At 42.0% G+C, this 21,794-nt stretch overlaps 1 protein-coding gene across 7 annotated transcripts in view; it reads right to left on the bottom strand.

Moving 5' to 3' along the window:
• LDLRAD4 (low density lipoprotein receptor class A domain containing 4) overlaps nt 1-21,794 on the bottom strand; it is a 332,740-nt gene that overhangs the window by 99,935 nt on the left and 211,011 nt on the right. The gene's annotated exons all lie outside the window — the stretch shown is intronic.

Here is a 21,794-nt window from a genome sequence, read left to right as displayed (position 1 = left end):
TCCTTCCCAGAGGGAACCGGATGTTTATCAATAGTACTTCACTCAAACGGCCTGAAGCATGACGAAGTTTGCCAGCAAGTAAGAGTCCACCATGCCATATTTATTAGTTAAAGTCTGGGCTATTGAATTTTCTTAAGGGGAATTTGAGTGTGCCTGGTTAGGCATCCATTTAGAAATGTTACGCAGACGTCATCGGATTCTGCCTGTACACTCCAGTCACCAAAATGGATCTATAATTTGCCAATTATTTTCCCAATTAAAAAACTTCTACAATGTAGGGAGGGACATCTCTTTACATTTCCACTTGTATTAACCAAACTTTTAAATCCTAAGAGCGAGTAGTGCGAGAAGACACCAACATTACAGATAGAATGGGGCATGTTCCATCTCCACTAAGCAGCTCACTCAGGACCAATTCATTTGATTACATCCTCCTATACAAAGCAATGTCAAAAAGGATCATCACGCCTATCCACTCAACATCTCCAGATGATAGGAAAGGTATGGCATGGTTAAAGTATGCACACGCTTAACCCTGGCTTGCTATAGACTCATTCTGCATCATAAGTTTTTGTAAATTCTTGGCAGGTTAAAATGCACCACGCTGAAAGGTTGGTGTATAGATCAGGTATTACATAGAGCTCTAAGGCTCTTTAGTACAAAAATAACTCATTTTTACATCTCACATTTCTCACAGCCTCGGGAGTAACATAGGATCCTTTTTCAAGAGGGAAAAAAAATTCTATACTGCTTTGTACATAGCACATTAAATCACTGCAAAACCGATCCATCACACTGACGTAGGCAGTTAAACGTAAAATGTTATATAACAAGTAAGTCTCTTAGCACATGCAATCCTATATAGACACAAATAAGAGCCATCCCGTCATCTTTATAATCTTCAGTCTTTTCTTTAATTGAGAACGGATCCTTCCGCCAGCCAACACGTGTTTAGTCAGTGGGTGTGTCACCCTAAGATTTCCTCATGCTGTAATCTGTGTTGTCTCGATCGTCTTTAGCACTGGTATTCATTAATGTGAAGACAAGAAACGAACGCCAGGAGAGCGGCAGTGGTTTTCTCTGGCTCGTACATGGGCACAGATGTATATGCCGGAAGACACGCAGAGGGCATTCTAACCCGTATACGGGTGCAGATGACAATTGAATTATATTGACCATACCAGTGCTAAAGAAACCGCTGACATATCTGTAACTATAATTTGAACTTGCATGGACTTACTGGTTTATACGAGATCAAGAAGACCGATTACAGCCCAGAGGAAATCTTAGGGTGACATACCCACTGAAGAAACACGTGTTGGCTGGCGGAAGGATCTGTTCTCAATTAAAGACTGAAGATTTTAAAGATGAGATGACTCTTATTTGGGTCTATATATGATTGCGTGTGCTAAGAGACTTGTTGTGAAAGTATTTACCTCTGTGTAAGGGATGACAACCCCTCTTGTAGCACCGCACCAATATACTACACTACAACATTTGTGTATTTGTGTCACAAGCGCCCAATAGCCTTATTTTCCCCCCAGTTGAAAAAAACGTAAAATGTTACCGATATCAAAGTCATCAAATATCTTAAGCCAAAAAAAATTACATTCTTAAATTTGTTTTCAGTGGACATGTATTACCTTTATTTTACTAACCACTAGGGAACAAATATCTTGTTTCACCTTTTCTAATAAATCCAAAGGAGAGGCCGAAAAGTTGTTAAAAGGTTTGCTTATGGTAATATTTCTTTGAACATTCTTTCAGGATTAGATGAGCAGTCTTGCTAAGAAGGATTTCTCTTATGCGGAAACGTAGGCACACCAGAAGTCTAACCGTTCACTGCAATAGTATGTTCCAAGTGGTCACTAAGTTAAACAAAATTACATTGTGCTAAACAAACGTGTCTCTGAAATACACAGCTGTGACAATATCCTCACAAACAACTGCCTTAACCAATATTTTTCAACCAACAATAATCTTTGATAGCAAATTCACCTGCTGTAACCAAAGTACACATCTTTTTGAAGGAACAGATTCGTGCAGATACCAAGATCAATTTGTTTTCAAAGATGCAATTTCTGTAAATCATACTCGTTCCTAAATAAGTCAGTCCTCTCAGTCGTGTCAAAAATGGCACATATGTTCAATAAAGATTTCTGCCAGAAATCTCCACAGGTTAGCTATGTTCAGTCACATTCAGATGACTTGGAAAGGGTTCGCGCGGCAACTCTTCATGATGAATGCTCAATGAATTGACCACCTAGAAATAGCAGGAAAGACTAAGAATTTACATCCCAGCCTGGTGATGCTTTTAGTTCAAATACTTTCCATTATTCATAAATATCTTACCCCCACACAGGTGAGAGTACGCCATTGCCCATTTTTGGGGAACCTTATCTAGCTTTTACCACCAATGTTTCACATATTTGTAGAACCTCTACTTATTTTATCAAACTGCAAAGAAAGGATAGTAAACAGGACAGATTTCCAACACTTTTCTCCAAAAGACAGCAGATATTTTAGGACCTAGATGGGGAGAATGAGAGGATGGATGCTTAATGACTGAATAAGTGACTTTTAAGAGAAAAGAAATTACAGTTAAGACCGCTTATTTTACAGTTTATCTAAGACTAATCAAAACTTTCTGGTAGAAGGCCTTCAGTGGACTGTAACAATGTAAATCATCTTATAAGAAATTACGATCCCTTTGGGGAAGATCCAGAAAACATTACAAACAATTCAAAGCTGCATGTACACAGTGTCATGAACGCAAATCAGAGCGCCAGATTAACAGGACATGCAGATGTATCTAGTCACAGATGGCATCTAGCACTGTGGAAAGTCTGCCAGTTGGCTGGATTTCCCTCTTAATAGCGAGTTTTGGTAAGAAAAAAATTGAAGTTTTGAAGAAAACTCTTGGGACGTGGAATTGACAATGCAGAATACACCAAGTAGTAAGCCTGCGTTACAAACCTCAGTCATAATGTTAGGACTGAAAGACAAATACCAGAGAAGTATGAAATTGGTTATGTACACCTGTCACTTCTGAACTGCAAAAGTGGTATGTACCAATGGCAGCGCATACCAGGCCAGCGTGAATGTATTCCATTTTTGGAATTCAGCCTCTGAGAGATCAGGAACTGACTGGTCAGATTTTTCATTACACTCCAAAACTAGCTTTTGTATTCACCACGGGCTTGAAGAACTAAGACAGATGGAACTATTTGGGTCTAAGTGTTGATGCAAGAGTGTGTGTTGTTTTTGAATTCTTCTAAACGGCCGAAAATCAAGAAGGATGTTTGTGCGCTTAACAAGACTGCAAGAGAATTGTAATAGAACACACTGTGCAGTGGTATTAAACAATGTAAAGGATACATGTGAAAGTTCGTAGATCATGCATAAATCACAGGCATGACATACATGTTTTGAGCAGTGCATGGCAATCAAGGAGCATAAATAGAATAGTTATGCAGAAGGAAAACTGGAAAGCTGGTTGTTAAAATGTTTTGACAATGTCTAAATTGCAGGCATGGTATAGATCCAGGTAGAGAATTTGAAAATGAGGCTGCACAAGTATGCAATGCTCATAACAAAGGAGGAAGCCGCAAGTATAGCTCTTTCAACAAGGTTAAGGCCAGGTAAAAACAGAATGTACGATAAAGGAAATCGCGAATGGGGCACAATGACAGTATACAATTACAGCACACAACAGTGAAGATGGCCGTTGCTTTTCTAAGACAATACTGTAAAGATTAAGGGCTCCATTGTATTTATCAGTAATGTTATAGCTTCAGATATAAATTCCAGAAGGACTGCTTTTAATAATGTTTAGAGGCATCACAGATTTACCTGGGTATTTCATTACAAGTACCGGAAGAATAATTCACTTTTTGAATTAATCAGTTCAAATCGAAATGAATGTGCTATCTAAATTATTTTATTATTTTCACAATCCGATCGGTCTGCCACCTCGTGCCTTGTTTGATCGGTGACACTGCCAAATAGTTTTCTGTAAAATGATTAACAATTCTGCACTACTGTATGACCATCACCAGAAAAGCAGTAATAACATGGCACTATGAGAATTGCATTCCATAATCCATCTATCGCTCTCTAGTTATGGCAACAATCAAGTCAGACTGAACAGGTCAACAGCCAGGAGCTAAAGGTCAGAGGCAAGGTCTGGAGCCCAACAGGGCAACAACAGAATTAGTTATAAAAAATCTGCTACCTGGAGCCATCCTTTAACAATGTGTATTCACTGAAGCCCTACTGGTAACTGCTTATGGAGTGTATGCAAAATTAAGAAAGTCCTGAGTAAACATTTGTGGGAGCATGCCAGTCCCAAATCACTGTGGGCCTTATTACGATGCTGGTTGAAAGAGCATCCGACCGACATTGTATCAGGAGTGGAACAGCCTGGCAAGCAGTCAGCAGTTCCACTCCCGATATTATGATGCGACTGCCAGCACGGCGGTCCGTAACATAGCCTTTACAATTGCGGCTTGTGCTGCAGCCCGGAAAAGGGCCACAGCACAAGCTGCAAAGATAAAGGGTAGGTTTCTAAACATCTATGCACCGTGTGCCAGGCACCACGTGTTGTCTGGCACACCAGGGACAACCTAATCCTTACGGCGGTGCCTCCGCTGGCAATGCCTCAGTTGTACGGATTAGGCCTCCGACTGACGCCCAGACAGGATCCTGTCGAAGGAGGCAGTCGGTCCCTCCGACGACATTACTCTGACCGCCGGCATCGTAATCCTGTGGTCGGACCGATGCCATGGATGTAGGGCAGACCGCCACCGGCCTGGAGGTTGCGATCCATCCTACATCCTAATAAGGCCCTATATATCTACAGAAAGATTGAAAAGTAAACACTGCATTGCAAACTATTTATTCCTGGAAGAAAAGACGATATGTAACTGAACCGATTACTATTCCGTAAAGTTTGTGATGTACTGTACTTTTCAGTTCAGACCACTTAAATTGATATGCAAGGGAAGGTTAGGCTTTGTGCTTTAATGCTGGGCAAAAAGTGTTTAAGTGCAGAAACGAAAAGGGCAAAGCAACCTGACAATTATTCGCGTTTTAGGCCTTCTCAATAGTATAATGCATTGTATTGTTGCTTGCTGGAACGTATGAAATGAAGTAAATTACAAGAGTAAACAATAAAAGTAAAAATAGTAAAATTAGAAAACTCTGCGGTGACTTGCAAAATCCTTATAATGTATGGCAGGGTCTACTTTATGCCTTAAATAAACCACTGACGACCGTCAAGTCCACTCTCCGAATTCGTTGCAGTGAGCACAGAAACACGTTTGACTGATATTCAGAAAGAACCCCCCCCCCCCCAAACCGTACACATCAAAGCACACAATGAATTCAAATCACTTTGGCAGACAAGGTCCTGCATGACTCCGGCTCTGGCTACGTCTCGCCTGTTTGCCGGCTCTCAAACAGCATCTCTTCATCTGCTTTCACCAGCCACCTCTCTGCAAAGAGGGGGCAGCGGCTTTGCCTGTAGCCTGCTTCTCTATATACCTCCATTCTATACAATCCTTACTTCAGCATTTGCATCTGGAAATAGGCAACCTTAAATATCAGAAGGGCCTTAAAACCGGCCATCTTTAGCAGTATATGGGATGCAAAAACCTTCCCCCAAACTGGACAGTTACAGTCGGAGGATTCCTTTTGATAGATTTACTTCACATTTTTTTCTCCACACAAATATAGCCCTCTATAGGGATTACTATGCCAATGGCTCTAAATAATGTATTGTTATTACTACTTTATCAATGAAAATCCACCTTTGCTCTAGGCACTGCCACTTGGCCCGAGCCTAGAATTGAGATAGCTTATAGCCAAACCATTATATTTGAGGGCCAAGTTTCACAATGGTCTCTAATTTCGACCAGGTCACGGGCTACTTAATAGATCTGGGATATCCGTTTAAGTCTTTCCCCCACACCTTTGGTTCCTTTCTGTTAAATACAAGTTAGTTGCATCTGTTGGATCTGAGCTCATTGAGTTCAGTCAAAGCAGGCTTGGGCATTCGAACCACTGAGAGATGGGTATAAGTAGAGGATGCAAGAAAGGCATTCAAAAGATTGCTTTGGGAGTTTTCATCCAATAAGGCATTCATGTTCACCAAAGCACCTGTGCTGCCTGCTGACCATGATGCTTGGCTTTTATAATGGGAGTATTCCGAAAGCTCATCACAAGGGCAGAACCAATGGTTCTCTACAGTTTGCCCATTTACACGCAGAACTTGCATTTCATTAGGCCTTTATTCTGAAATATTTACCTTACATTTATGCTTAATATATCCTCTTCAATTGTTAGTAATTGCTGCTGTCTGATCTATTTTAATTGCATTTACAAACAAGAAAGAGTTAAAGAAAAAGAAGAAATTGAAACAAGGATTTGAAAAGTCAAAACGTTTGATGCTCAGACTCGAAAGTAGACCAAAGCAAATGAAAAAAAAATTGATGTACACAAATGTACGAATGAGAAAGAATTACACGTGTGATGGTAGAGTAAGTCAGAAGTAATGTAGTCCCTCATGCATTTCTATGGAGCAAAGATGCACGTAAAGAGCTATTTGAAGAAATCAGAGTAAAGTACTAAGAGGGCTGATACAATGTTATTGACAAGGTCTCAAGCCTATGGCTGACGATTCATGAGACAAATGAAGTACTAAATATTACTAAAAAATGGGTTTCTTCAAAATCACGCGAGTTCACATAGCCTTTGAAACCACGAGTTGGCAGTTTCATATTACAGTAAATTATCCATGTCACTGCGACCAAATTCAATGTTATTCATTTAATTCATCTCTGAAGTAGGAGTGGAACTGCTTAGGTTGGAACAGTTACACATTTCAACTAACGGATCCAAGCCCTTTTGATCCATTTAAGAAAAATATTTATAACATCAGAACGTAAATGTGTTGACGAGGCTTACTTTGCAATGCTAAGACATTTGGCAATGGGGTTTACAAAAAGCAAGCACTAGACATCTTTCACAATGGAAGCACCTAAAATATAACCGGAAACAAATCTAAAGCCCAAAACAAGCCACAAATGTTTTTCTTTCCTCTGCAAGAGAACAACCAATGTTATTGTTGTTGGCAGCTCTATGGCAACGCATATGGCTTAAAAGGAGAACAAACAGGTTTAAAAACTGGTCCTGTGCAGTACTCCATTACAATTGGCATCATCATTATGCCAAGAACTTGAGTCACCCTTCAGGATTACTGGGATTTAATCTTGCGACTCAGTTCTGCTGTCTCTATGCAATCGAGCAGCATTTTCGTCTTCTTTGCTTAAAATCACAAATAACTTGTAGAGGTCTGTGTTTCGGACCTACATGGCCGAAACTTACCGGATTTTGAAACTCCAAATTCGAAAATACGCAACAGCCCATTCTAGATGCCGATATAGCATATCTCCCTCAGGGCGTTTGTATGTAACAGAAATTGACTTAGGTCTGTGTGGTATGCATAACCAAATTCAGACACAGGAAGCCAGTCTTTCACCGATTGGGCAAGACTTCAAGTCTTCCATGTCTTGGTCTTGGCCACTTCCAACATAACGGATCATTGCTGAAATGGCATGCTTACTGCCGTGGCTGCAGTGGAGAGCCCTTCTTGATATGCATGTGTGCCTTATCCGACAGAAAGGCCGCAGAATCTTATTTTTAATTGGCCACTCATTTTATACATGTTGCCCCCAAGGACTGATGCTATTACCCATTTGCTTAATAGCCATGTTCCGTCCTGGTGAACACTTCTACAGGTCATGTACATGCAGACGCCCCTCCATTGCATTCCAAGCAAATACCATTCCTGGACCACAGTCCTCAGAGTGTCTTGCAGAATCGGATTTCCAAATGTGGGCTTAAAATGTGTTTTTTCAATACAAGTACTTGTTCCATGCAGCTTTCATGTCGAACTTGGGAAAGGCTTAGGGAAAGACATTCAACACTCTGGGTTAATCAACAATGCTTATTGGTGTGTGTGAAAGTGTGGGGGTTTTGTGCAATAATTTCTTACTTTACCGTTACTCTTACAATCATTTTTGTCAAGGTTTTAATATCTTAGCTAGAACCTCTTCAGTCTTGTCGGAAGTCAAGCAACTTAAGGGTCTACATTTTATGTTCCTATATTCCTTAGTGATTACACTACGGAAAAATTAGATTTTGTGACTAAATTAGAACTTTTTCTAAAAAAATAAAAAAACTCAGCTCTCTTTATCCTGCCCTGAAAACTACTTTTTGGTGTCCAGCAGATTACTGTGATTCATTTAAAGTGGCATACACAATTGATAAGCCTTTCTTTTCTGCACGTCCGAATGACCCCAGTAAGATACTTCATTAACATGGCAACTAGACTCATATGATCTACAAATCTATTATCCATCATTCGAGGAATAGGCAAAATGGTTTCAGAGGAGATGGAGCTCTTCTTGTGATGATGTACACCCTTCAGAAGAACCTAAGCCTTGCCACATTCTCCAACACTGTGGTACATTCAGGAGGACGCTGGTGAAGCCCCCTTAAATATAAAAAAGTTGAACTTTTGAAAGTACAACGCAAATCTTGGCCCTTTACTAATTCCTGTTCCTTGTCTTTTAAACATTTCATTCACTGGAAAAAAAAAAAAAAAGTAGGCCAATCACATATTTTTCACAATGAAAGAACTACTGCAGCAAGATTAGTACCCGACCAATTACTCAGTTTATACTTCAGAGCACAAATTATTTTCAAGTGACCCCCAAATCACAAATTCAACCAGAGGTGGTAGTAGGCCCCATTCTGGAGATAACCTACTGCTCTGATAAAAAGATTTTTAATCAGCATTTCCTGAAATTTTTGCCAGTAGCACTTTGCATTCTGGAAGTTGAAAAACTCATAATTCTAATATGTAAAGTGCAGCAACAAGCCGCAGAAAGCAGTTTAGATTAGATCCTTCATTAAATGAGACACTCAGAACAATATTATGTTTTGTCTCCAATAGACAAAATGGTTCAGTTTCCCCATCATCCTCCCCAAGGTGGTAAAAAGGAGAACTAAGCCGGTTACTGCTAGCACCCTTTATTTACTGCATTACAAAAACCGCACAACTCTGGTACGAGATAAACAAAATGATTATAATTTCTGACTGATCAATAAGGACAAACTTATCTGTGCCACTTTGCTTCCCATGTGAAGTATTGGCCATGTGCAGAGTTCAACCGAGAGTCTACATAAAGGAAGTACACACGCTCAATGCACGGCCCACAGTATCCTGCCCAGCAACCTTCAAGTTGACCTCAAAGCTACATCTCGTTACTGTTTTTTGTTAATACACTACAGACACAGTTAACATGAAAAAGCATCGAGCGAGCCTGCGAGAAAGACACTGTTTGCACTGCAAAAAAACATAGCCTACCCAGAAAAATGTAGGGCATCCGCCAAAAATCTACTGGTTCAGAGAAAAGTCAGCGGTGTGGCTGTTGGATGTTTGTATTTCCATGAAACGCAGACAGTCATAACAGCCTGGAACACGAAGAAATGTTGTGTTCTCGTGAAACCTGTCTGGTTCAGCGAGGGCAGGGTACGGGGCCAGGTGGAAAGATTTTTGTGCGTAAATAAAACTCGCTCACTTCCAGCCTGTCAGTTCAGTGCACTTGAGTTGTGTTCAAGGCAACAGAGAGAAACCTATTTACAATGGTTACAATTTGAGTGAAATACAATGAATATACATACAGTCTCAGAGACCTGAAGGGTCTCGAGACATGAATATGGGGTCCTAGCAACACGTTTTCATCTTCAATGTCCACACTGTAGAAAAGACATGTAATGCGCTTTGGGTGAATGTACAGAACACAAGGCTAAACACTGTAAGCGCCATATTTTGGAAGTGGATTAGAGGTTGGTGTTGGATGACCAGAGGTGGTCTTCAATGGAGTGTCATCTGATTTTGCACTTAAAGGATTGCAGGAATGTACCAGAAATGCATTTATTGGTTAAGCTATCTGGTAAAGTCACCGAAGTTATTGACCCTTTCCTCCGACACTAGTGCAGGCACTTCTTAGGCAATCTTCTATTTAAATAGATAGCACATTCCTTTTGTTGCAATTTTGCTCCAATACGCAGTTCATTGCAATGTACTCCTCGGTCGTACATGGCTAAATGCACCTACCTTAAGCACACTGGTTTTGCTCAGTCACAACCCACCTGCACATGCGAACAGATTGGCAAACGTATTTGTGAGGGGTTATCCCACAGCCCTTAAGTTAAGATACCCAAGGGGCCAATAGCCCTCAGAATCTCTGTGCACCCAGTGTCCCCAATCAAAGTGGATGGTGGGTTTCATCGAGTTCTGTCACTACAGGGTAAGAAGTGTTCCTTGAAATACTGATCTTACCAGGTTTTCACATCACTAACCATTCAAGAGATCCCCGATTTGAACTTCTAAAAACAAAGTGGTTTGTCTGCTGCCCACTACCACGAACAATGTTCAATTACATACTGCACCTCTGAGCTCAGTGTTAATAAGATTGTCCACATTTCACCCCTCCTGATCAAGTACTTCTCATAAAAACTGATCTGTGAGATCCAGTTCAATTGTGCTGCAGCAACCTGCCTGATGCCAGGGTCAGTTACCCTATATGCATTCTTGCTTCCACCAATGAGATTGAAACAAGTTTTGGGATGGGGGCAAATCATTTCATTCATAAGGCAATTCATTTTCCCTCTCCTGCCGGGTATACAGTACTATAGAAGTAACAATCCAACACACAAGTAACACAACTTAACATTCTAAAAGTTCCAATATAAAGGTGACGTGAACAATTGGGGCCAGGTGTAGTATATTAACTGCTAAGCCTAAAACATGGATACAAATGATAGGTTGTAATTCTGATTCTTAACAGAGACAACACTTTGTTTCTTCACTTCTCCGTCATAGAACTGCCAGATGTCGACAGTAGAAAAGGGGACCATTTGACAACAAAGCCAACTTTGAGTCCAGGTTTAGAAGTACTTTATTAGTTTAACAGTGCCCCAAACATCAATCTCAGGTTCTACCCTCAAATTTCAAAAGGCTTTTTCAATAAAAAATGTTTGTCCCTTGACCTCCCCCTGTACCCTCCCACCCCACCCCCCAGGTTCTTATAAGTAAAACCGGGTTTAAGACTAGCTCTAGTAATTTGTGGAATGGTCGAATGTGTTCAGTTGCTCATACCGCGAGACTGGTATTAACACAAATTTGCGCTCACAGGATGCAAGGGTGATTTCGGACCTTGCATGAGCTTACTTGCTGAAGCAGAACATCCTACTTTGAGATGGCGAAGTGGCTAGAGACAACCTCTATTTGCTACCATACCCACCATCTGGCAGGAACTCCTGTAAGCCTGCAATTTGAAGTGTTACATCCTCGCTCATAGGAGGAGCCTTAAAATAGGTGACAATACGTTTAACACAACCAAGCGTGCTTCAAGCAATTAGTATTAATTGCTGTCACCTGGTAACAAACAATAGACCTGTTAACATTTACTGATGTAGCACATGAAATATCTCTGAATGCACTCATTTAATACTCAACTGTTGTATGGTTCTTATATAAAAATGTAGGGTCAGTGCTGAGGTATCATTTGCTTGCCCAACTTCAATATCACGTAAACCACTGTAATGTGCAGAATGAAGAGCTCTTGCAAAAATCAATATCTCTCCCCTCTCCCCTCTCCCCTCTCCCCTCTCCCCTCTCTCCTCTCCCCTCTCCCCTCTCTCCTCTCTCCTCTCTCCTCTCCCCTCTCCCCTCTCTCCTCTCCCCTCTCTCCTCTCTCCTCTCTCCTCTCCCCTCTCCCCCCTCTCTCCTCTCCCCTCTCCCCTCTCCCCTCTCCTGCCGTAATGAGTCTTGACGTACATCAAAATTAATCTTCACACGCACCAGAGTGCATGTACTTCTTTTGGTAGATTATATATCAAAGCGCGCTTTAACACAGCTCTGAGCTTTAACCTACGTGAAGCAGTGGAGAAAGAAGGCAGAAACTCAACCACACAATGCCTCTTTCTGTACATAAATGTCCATGCTGCATCCAGGGTGACAAGTTAAACCGCACCTTAGAAGGAGGAAACCTTTTCCACTTCAACTCCACCATCATTCTGGGAATGGGGGAATACAAGAAGTTACATCGCATGGCAAGAACCTACCTAGGCCACTTCTGGGGCGGAATGTAGGGAGGATGGGATATTTAGACTCTAGGCCTCTTGACTCTTCCTGTTTGGTGAGTACTTTGCAAAAAATAGGAGGTGGGGCACCAATAGGTTATTTGTTTTAAGATGAGCACGCAAGCAGGTGGAGCAGGCACCACGCCGTATTCGTGCTCAGTGCCTGTGTGAGCAATTCTGGTCTGGTGAGGCTTAAAAAATTAATTGGGCAGCAAGTCACGTTTTAACAGACGTCTTTATTTTGACCATTAACCTATATAAACCAGAGGCAGAAGAAGCCAACTCAGCCACAGCTAGTACAATGCTTCTTTATTGTAAAGTAATTATTTGGGCTTCTATATCAGAACTGTGATGCACCAGCAATGGCAATTTACTGGCAACTTCTTCCACGTGGGGCGAGGAACATAACTATGAAATGACTGCGCTGGCAACTCAAGCGTTAACATGAGACATTTCTGTGAAAAGTAATATTCTGTGTGAGTGATTTAATAACAAAGCAATTAATGAATTGTAAAGGAGAGAGGAACTCTCATCTTGCCAACATATCCTGAGCACACTGCTAGAGGTGGCAATCTAGAAGAGATTCCAACCTCCTCTCCTTGTACATCATGGTTTTTATCACCAGCAGAGATGCTGTTCCAATCCTCCACCAGCCTAGTTCTTTTATCTCCTCACCGTTGTGTTACTGTCTCAATCTCCTTTGTCTTGGAGCCAGAGCCACTTTCCCAAAGAACCATGCTGGTTTCTTACCTTACTAACAAGATCGCCAGTCTTGTTTTACTATTACAGCTCCCAAGACTCCTCTGTTAAGGTTTATCTCCCTCGGCTAGGTTCATTGCATCAGGAAATGAAGGTCTAAGAATTGGAAACTATGGACTACAAATTCACCACCTCCTTCCATAAATACATCACATCCCTCAATTCATGCAGATTAGGTCACTTCCTATGTGCGACATCTCCAGCTGCTCCCTTACTCTCCTACTCTGGGTCATCAGCCAATGATACGATCCTAAAATTCTCCTATTAAGTAGTTACTGATCCTCCCATTAGGTTTGGCTGTTAGTGGTTACCACAGTCCCTTATACACGATATGTCTTAAGTAGATCTTAGTTCTCATAGTCATGAGCACTCCTCAAAATCTCCTGAATCTATATATTCTAGAGTCCCTCCTGAATCTATACATTCTAGAGTCCCTCAAGTGGAACAGTACACCTACCTTCTGTCTCGTTAGCAGGTATACATGGCACTGGCAGCACCAAAATCCAGTTTGCTTTCAAATATGCTACAGATTTGCTTTCAAGTTTCTGAAAAATCCAGTACCCCAATATCTTAATTTCATGTTAAAGGAATGAGAGAGAGAGAACATTCTACTTGTACTACAGACCAACCTATTCCATGGCGTTTGTTTAACCTTAACAATTCTTTCCCCACCAGCCCTCACACCCCTTTAAGTCCCCATCCCACCATCCCCCTAGCTAGTCGGCTGACTTGGTTAAGAGTATTTGCTTACAAAGCAAAGTGATTGCATTATATTCCACAAAACATTCAAAAGAAAGCATAGAGAGAGATCAGCTTTGTGTATACAAAAACTAGAGACCACAAACTGAAACACAGCTCAGTCGGTACTATTCTCGATGCGCTAAACTGTCCCACAAATTATCTACGTGACTGCGCAGGGATACCCTTATTTCAGTAAGCAGATTTGTGAAAAGCCCTTCCTTCAAAAGGATATACCCTACGAGCTCCACAAACAAGGAACAATTTTAACACAAAAAGAACTATGCTCTGGCCATTGTTGCCATTAATGTTCCCCCCCCCCCCGTCAGCACAATACTAGATTTGCTTGGCATATAACGAATGAAAGTGCGGATTCTCTCATTTCTATTAACTTTCTATGACACGAAAACATGATTTTGGAGACAGGAAGAAATGATCTTTTTAGGTCTTATTTTAAAATCTGCAGCTGCATTCTTGGGAATTTATTTTTAAGACACACAAAGTACACGTGATCTATGGAGCTAGGATGCCTCAGAGGCACAAGATAAGGCTTGACTATGTGAAAGGTGGTGGGTTTAAATCAAGGCCCAGGTCCTAAAAAAGATAGAAGTGGGGGATTCTCCAAGTTACGTAGTATCCCAAGATGTGACATCAAGACGTGTGACATGACAGGAAGTGACATCATGGTGCATGATATCACAGGAAGTGACATCACATGTTCAGCAGGTCTATCATTTGAGCATAAGATAGAACAATGAAATCTGCTCAGTACTCAAGCCTGTGACTTGAAGTCCTTATCTGGAGGAATTAACAGCAGAAATGTGGATGAAGTTTGGTGTACAACTACATTAATCAAGCCACTACGTGCTGCAAGCTAGGCATACTAAACTTGGCACCATGAGCAAAAGCATAGTTTATGCATTGGGGGGAAAAAAAACACACCATGCTGGAAACTGCAACTGAAAATCAACATTTTTAAATGTATTATGCCACCTAGGACACCACCTTTAAATATACTGACCATTTTAATATACTTTGACCATGATAAAAATAAAAATGCAAGCTGCACACTGTACAGTTCTAGCGAGATACTCTGCACTTCTGTTAATGCAGACATTATGGGCCCTGCTGTACTGCCACAGAATGTTTGCCCATGGAAAACTAGTAATAAGTGAGAGCGCTTATATAATTGAAAACCATCAATTAAAAAATGCCCATGCGTCTGCATACCTTTTATTGTGCCGGGCTGTAGGATCTACCTTTCTAGACGGAGTATCAGCCGCATGGCGATGAGCAATCAACCCCTGTTGATATATGGCATTGGATTCCAAAGCAGTAGAGGAGGGCCCATGAGGTTCATAAACATTAATGAGGAAAGGCATCCGATACCAAGGCAGTTTCATATAGGTGACAAAGTTCATGTTACAGAAACCCCTTTTGCAGTCAGGAAATGTGTTTATAGCCCTCAAAACAGGTTGCAGTTGATCTGGAATCTCATTACTACCATTATCAACAGTCTCCGAAGCCTTCAAATATGAGTTCATAATTAAGAGAGAATCTCCAGCACGTTTTGCAGCTTTTCCTCACCTTCATACCATGGGCTCTCAATGTTGTTTGGCCATTTGTGTGGGTTGATAACATCTATTTCTGATGTAGGAGCTGCAAATTCATCTGTCAGAGTTAACATGACAGACCTATTGCTTGCAGACTGTGTATACAACCTAGAGCGCAAGTTATCTGCCAGATTTTGGTAAAACTGGGCAAGGTTTATTTTTACCTGGCCCAGTGAGCCCTCACAGCTGATTGTCACTCCTCTAAATAAGCCACTCTCAATAGCTTGTTCATCCTCCTTCCTGGCTGTCCATGGGAGCTCCTTAAGCTTTTCAATTGCCCTTATTGAACGAATGATGAGCTTGTAAAGTTACTTAATCCCTTTGCAGTGCTTCTGACAGTATTTAAATAGCAGCAGCTGCAACACCAGCTACATTCAGCAACAATCAGATGTCAGGATTTTATTCAGCCCACTGAAAGTAGAACGAGGTTTGGCATCACAAGAAGTGCTTAAGCTGGACTGAAAACAATGCTGGTGAAGGGCTATGTTGCTAGAAGCAATTCACCAAACTGAAAATACTCGCCCAATTTTCAGAATTGCTATTTCTAACTTTCTCACATGCAGAGAGTTCCTGCTGATTGTTGGGAGACTGGTGGTACACGGCATACAGTTTTTCAAAAAATAGACACAAGGTGCGTAAGGCCTGGCACTGTATCACCTGTGTCCGCTACACTGAGCTCAAGCTGGTGGGATAAACAGTGCCATTTTACAAGGCGAGGTTATTTTGAACATAGCCTCTCCAAAACACCAGAGTTGTGCCCAAGCGCTACACTGGCACCATCAATGCATACCCTCATCCAATTGTCTCCAAGGAACTTGTTGGAAAATCCATGTTTCTCAACACCTTTCAACTATGAGAACTGTGCATCTCCCCTGGTCAACTCAAGTCAAGGAAAGAGGTGAGGGGCTTTTTTCCATTGTTTGCAGCATGGAAATATATAATTAAAACGGTCATGGAAGAATGGGTTGTTGACTCCTCAATATAAACGGATTTTTGGTTTGATACCCACGCAAAGCTTTCTCCGCATTTCATTAGCCATGCAATCCGTTATCTGTGCTGCAGTATATTCGCTGTATAGAATTGAGCCTATATCAGCCTCATAAGCAACCTGTAAGGCTACTAGACATGAAGTCTGAAAAGAGGCGATTACGTTTGCACAAAAGTAAAGAGTGCAAAAAACCTTAACTGTTGAAAATGGCAATGCCTCTGTTGCTCCAGGATAGTTGACTGCAGTACCTCCTTGGATGCAGCTTGGAAATCACATGCTTTAGAATGTGCTTCAGAAAGTTAATGCTTACGATTTTTTTTCCTGCAGTGAGGTTAACGGGCCAGCTTTTGTTGGACCAGATGCAGCAAAGCTCCCAGTGACCCATTCTCTAGACATCCTCACACTCTGATGCGGACACTCTGAGCAGCTTAACCTCACTGCATATGCTGCACCCATGGTAGCCATTTTCACTGCTTAGCCATGGATACTTTTCTTTAAATTGAGTCCACTGATTGTGGTCCCAACACTCTGGCAAGCTGGTATCCCTTTCAAAACTGGCATCCACATCTTGGACATTTGTTGTAGAGTCTTCCGGTGGAGCAGGTTGAATCGACCCCTGGCTCGACATCATCCTCTCTGAATCTTGTGCAGGTACGTCTTGCAAGTGCGTATTGGGCTGTACTAGGCTACTTTCGGAATCGAACCGTGATCTCTTGTTCGCAGTTGCAAAGAAAACCATGCTGCTGAATTTGTGGTTGCTTTTTTCTGTAGAAATCAGAAAGCATAGGATCAGCTATATTTTAATACATTTGTCACTCTCATTCACCGATGGTTGGTGAATGGAAAAGTTGCTTGGCAAAAATATTTTCAGCAATACTGGGCCTAGATGACTTACTTTGCACATAGAAAAATGTTTGCGGCACATAGAAAAATGTTTGTGGCTTAGAAAGACATTGTTTAATTTGCCCAATTAGCCACCCATACAGGTGTGTGGTGGCAACAGATTTAAAAATAGAGGAAGTCACAAAACTCCCATTAAAAAAAGAAAACCCCCCCTCAATTAGCAATTATTGGTCTTCAAATTTACCCTTGTGATATCGCTCATTTAGTCTTCCATATAATGTATGAACATTAAATTACAAGGGGTTGTGGTCATAAATAAACCAAACTGTTTCTGGCAAGGAGTACCAGTACTTTTTACCTCTCTTGGCTACCACTGTTGCAGCCTCCACGCTGGGGAGGAAAGCCAAGGTTTCCTGTCTGGCAGCAGCTGGTTGTGCTGCTTCCTGGTGATCTGGGGGTGCATGGGACCTGAAGCAGCCCTCCTGCATTGAAGGATGGACCATGGTAGGTTTGAGCCGGACAAAGTAATGGGGTTTCAGGCGTGCACATAAGGCAGGGGGCTCTGTTGAACAGGATGGGTCTTAGATAACATCTGATAACATGTGGCACAAATAAAATACTACACATTAGGCAATTGTAAGCATTTTCGTTTTTGAATGAAAGGTGGAATCCTACAGCCATGGTCATTCTTTCCTTAGAAGCGATTCTGAGGCATTCCATAGATAGCCATCAATCTCGAGCACCCAAATATTAATATTTGAAGAGTTTGAAGTGATTTTGGATGTTGACTGAACAGCAGGTTGCCATGAATTAAATTTAGATCAGGTTCAATGAAACAACTGTGGTGCCCAATATACAGAATAAATGAGATAAACTGGAGATATTGCTTTCATAGCAGGTGAAAGGGTGTTACCATAAGTACTGGGATGAAGTAGGGTGCGAATCAGAGTACTAATGATTACCAGTAAGTAATTAATACACAATATCATCATCATCATCCCCATTCCTTACTCAATGAGGGCATACATAATTGGCAATGGCATACTTTTTCTTGGTAAAAAAAGAATGTGGAAAGAGTCCTATTGCTTCCTCTTAAGAACAGGGTGGCCACCATTACAACATGCTGTTTGCAGAGGGAAAGGGTGGCATGTCCCTTACTCCAAGCCTGGGGTTAATATACAGAATCCTCATACCGCTACCAATGAAGAAGACAATAACTGAGGCTGACGAGCCAACAAATCAACAGAGAGCAAAGCCAGACTATAGCCAGGGCTCTACCTTGGGTCTAAGAGGTTGTGCATTAGGCGAGCTGTGAAAACATTTAGCAAGGAAATCAGGCAGCACATGTCAAAATAGGTCAATGCCTTTTTAAAGTTGAAAAAAGCATTTCTGTAACATGCTGAATCCCTTACACTTGTAAATCAGATAATATAACTAATGTGAGACCTCTGAAAAGTGATAATTTTTAAACCTGAACTAAGTAACATCCCTGCTCTCCTGCCCCGATGACAATTCCACTATGGAACTAAGAGGAAAGTCAACTGGAACAGTCATGCATGATACGCAGATGAGAATTGGCCAACTGCAAAGCAAAAGATGCTGTTCTAAAGCTATGTCAAGCAATTGTAAGGTGCAGCTACACAAAATGGGCTGAAATGATTCACATTCAAGGTAGCTATGGTGTAATTCGGTTAGAATGGTCTTCCATGACGCAAAGTGAAGGGATGACCGTGCATAACTCAAATACATGTAAATAGCTGCAAATTTTTCAGGATGCTTATGTGTGACATTTCCATGGTTTCCGTGTACTATTGAGACATTCAACGATCATATGTGTGACACTTACAGTGACACTTTCCAATTAGTAAAACCAAGCTACAAAGTGATTGGAAAACAACAAATATCAGAAATTGCACCCTTTTGAGCAATGAGAAGCTCTACAATATTTTGAAACCTCTGCAAAACACCCAAAATAAAAAGTTGATAGCCTACTACCCCTTACTGTTGGGTCAGCCAGAGCCTGCTGCAACGGGACGTTCTGAAGCGTCCAACATGTATGTGAACCCGCCCCCTTGGAGCAGTGACCCAGATATGTACGTTCTTTCTGGGACCGGTCTGTCGCTTTTATCTTTTTTACCCTTGCATTTCTTTTTAATCACCCTGCAAACTTTGGACGCAAAAAACAGCCTTGTGAAAGTATAAGGCTGAGGCAGATGGCTACAGGCCCCATCCAAGCCTGCCCCTCTTAGGAGAGCAGGAGAAACTTCTAATGTGGCCACGGTGGCCGGGTGACAACAACCTGGAGGGAGGGGAGAGCTCTGGGGCGGACGGCCCAGTACCTGGCAGAAGTTTCCAAAACATCCTGCTAGCCTCAGTGTCAGTGAGCACAAACTCCTCCACTGGTCGCACTGGGACAAGGAGTCATTCTGGTAGTAGTGGGTGCTGACCTGGAGTGGAAACAGTGGGGCCAGTGCCTTGCAGGAATTTGGAAAACTACTACATTGGAACTCCACCCTGGACGCCCCCGGATCTTGAGTGGGAGGGCGAAGCTCGACGATATCAGGATCCAGGTCAGGTTACAAAAGGAAAGGAGCCATAGGAGGAGAGCCCGAAAGATAATGGGCAATGCAGCACAGGGGCGGGTCTGCATAGTTGCACACACGCCCATCCAGTGAAATCTGATACGACCACTGATTGGGCTCAGACTCACAGGGTCTACTGGGAAGCAGCCTGGCAAGGTCACGGGGTGGTGGGGGCAGGGTCAACGAACAAGGCAGAGCTGTCATAGGTAGCGCTTTTGCGTGCTACACAAGATTGAAAGCCCTGTAGTGTGGAGATGGGCAGACAAATCAACAGCATCAGAATAAAGTATGTGCAATTTTTGTGTTGCTCTCAATGCCAATAGGCAAATGATTCGACAGGTGAACAGCATCACAAAAATGCAATCTTCCATATATTTCCATCAACCGCTCATGCAATCTTCCATATATTTCCATCAACCGCTCATACACTTGGTTTTACCTCAAAGGAGTGCCTGTCTGCTTGCCAAAGTTTTTTTCCACAATTCGCTGTTGCAACTGAATGTAAGAGGGTCTCAATACCAAGAGTATAGCTAAATGTCAAAGAGTCCAAATTATACTACTTGCCTCATGCCTAGTGTTAGAAGCACTAGCCATATTACTCTGGCTTTGATGTCTACTTTGGTTCCCAATCAAACGAAGGGTAAAATTTAAGACCTTCCCATTTTGTGCACAAGGTCCTTCATGGTCATGATCCTTCCTACTTCAATTTGCTCCTGGCATACTCACTGACCAAACGGAAGGCCAGCCTCCCAAAACTGCTTTGCTTTCGTGGCGCTTCCCACTAGTTTCTAGGACCCGAGGCACCGAGTTCCAAAGAAAATTTCCTAAAACAAAATTCAGTAAGTAGTTGAAGACTCATCTCTTCATACACGTTTAGTGTGCTTCCCTGGTGATATTCAGCTTTAAAAAAAAAAAAACTCTAGTATCATGGGATTGCCGGATTCAGATGATTATCATTTTACCAACTTCTTACAACCTTCAACCCCAATAAAATGCTGTGAAGGAGCCTCCGGGCTAAACAAACAATTTCAAGCTATGTTTAGACCTGGGTTTTACTCTTGTCTTAAATTAAGCAAAGCCTCTTTTGTCTGGTGCCTATCAATAGTTCTTTTTCGCAAACAAACATTTTCAATAGATAATTTCATCTAAATCAAGGTACATTTTCTATTCAGAAGAGTGAAAACCTGGCCAGAAAGGTGGAACAATCACATACCAATATTGTAGGAAACACTCACTTTGAATGTGTGCTGTGCGCCCATATATATGAAAAGCAAAGCATCAAGGGCTGTTAAGGACACTACGTAGCACATCCTCGCTCCCTACGAAGCCAAGGTTCACGGGATCTGCTGGAATCCTCCAAGTTAGTTGTTTCAGTGACACCCACTTCTTGCCTTTTCCCTTCAGCCTACCCATCCTCTTTGTTTGTCCTGGGATGGCCCGAAGGTTCCTCTCCAGTGATAGATCCTACAAAGAACCCCATTCACCACCCTGCGAAGGAGGGAACGGCTACATTTTGTGAAGCGATTTTACTTCCTCTAACAGCCTCAATTGCAGAAGCTACACAAAGTATGGGTAAAGCGAATTAAACCTTTGAAGGGGTGGAGGGCAAAGGCGACATTTCAAAACCAAGGTGGTGAGGGGGAAAAGAGAACCACTTAACCCATCAAGTGTTTGTGCTCGTGCTGGCAGACGATCCCAGAGCTTTCCAGTCTACCAGCCTTGGGCTGCAATAAGAGGAAACCAGAAGGATTACTCATGCTAAAGAGCTAGCCACGCTTAAGGGTGACAAATGGAGCAGCCCCACCCAACATGCAGCACTCATTAGCATCCACAGTCTCAGCAGCACCTTGTACACATGTATTCCAAGCCCAGATGGCATGGTGACATGGGATCACCAGAAGGGTTTACACCCCTGAAGGTGGACATACACATACAACACACTTCACAGCCTTTTGCGAGATGAGGTAAGGTTTGAAGCGCGTGGGTAGTGATTTGAAAGGATGGAGTAGATTGTGATAGAGGGTACTGCATGCAGATAAGCCAATTCATTCTAAA

This window comes from Triturus cristatus, chromosome 5_1, assembly GCF_964204655.1.
Source record: "Triturus cristatus chromosome 5_1, aTriCri1.1, whole genome shotgun sequence".
Taxonomy (NCBI): Eukaryota; Metazoa; Chordata; class Amphibia; order Caudata; family Salamandridae; genus Triturus; species Triturus cristatus.
This window is presented reverse-complemented; position numbering and strand designations above follow the sequence as displayed.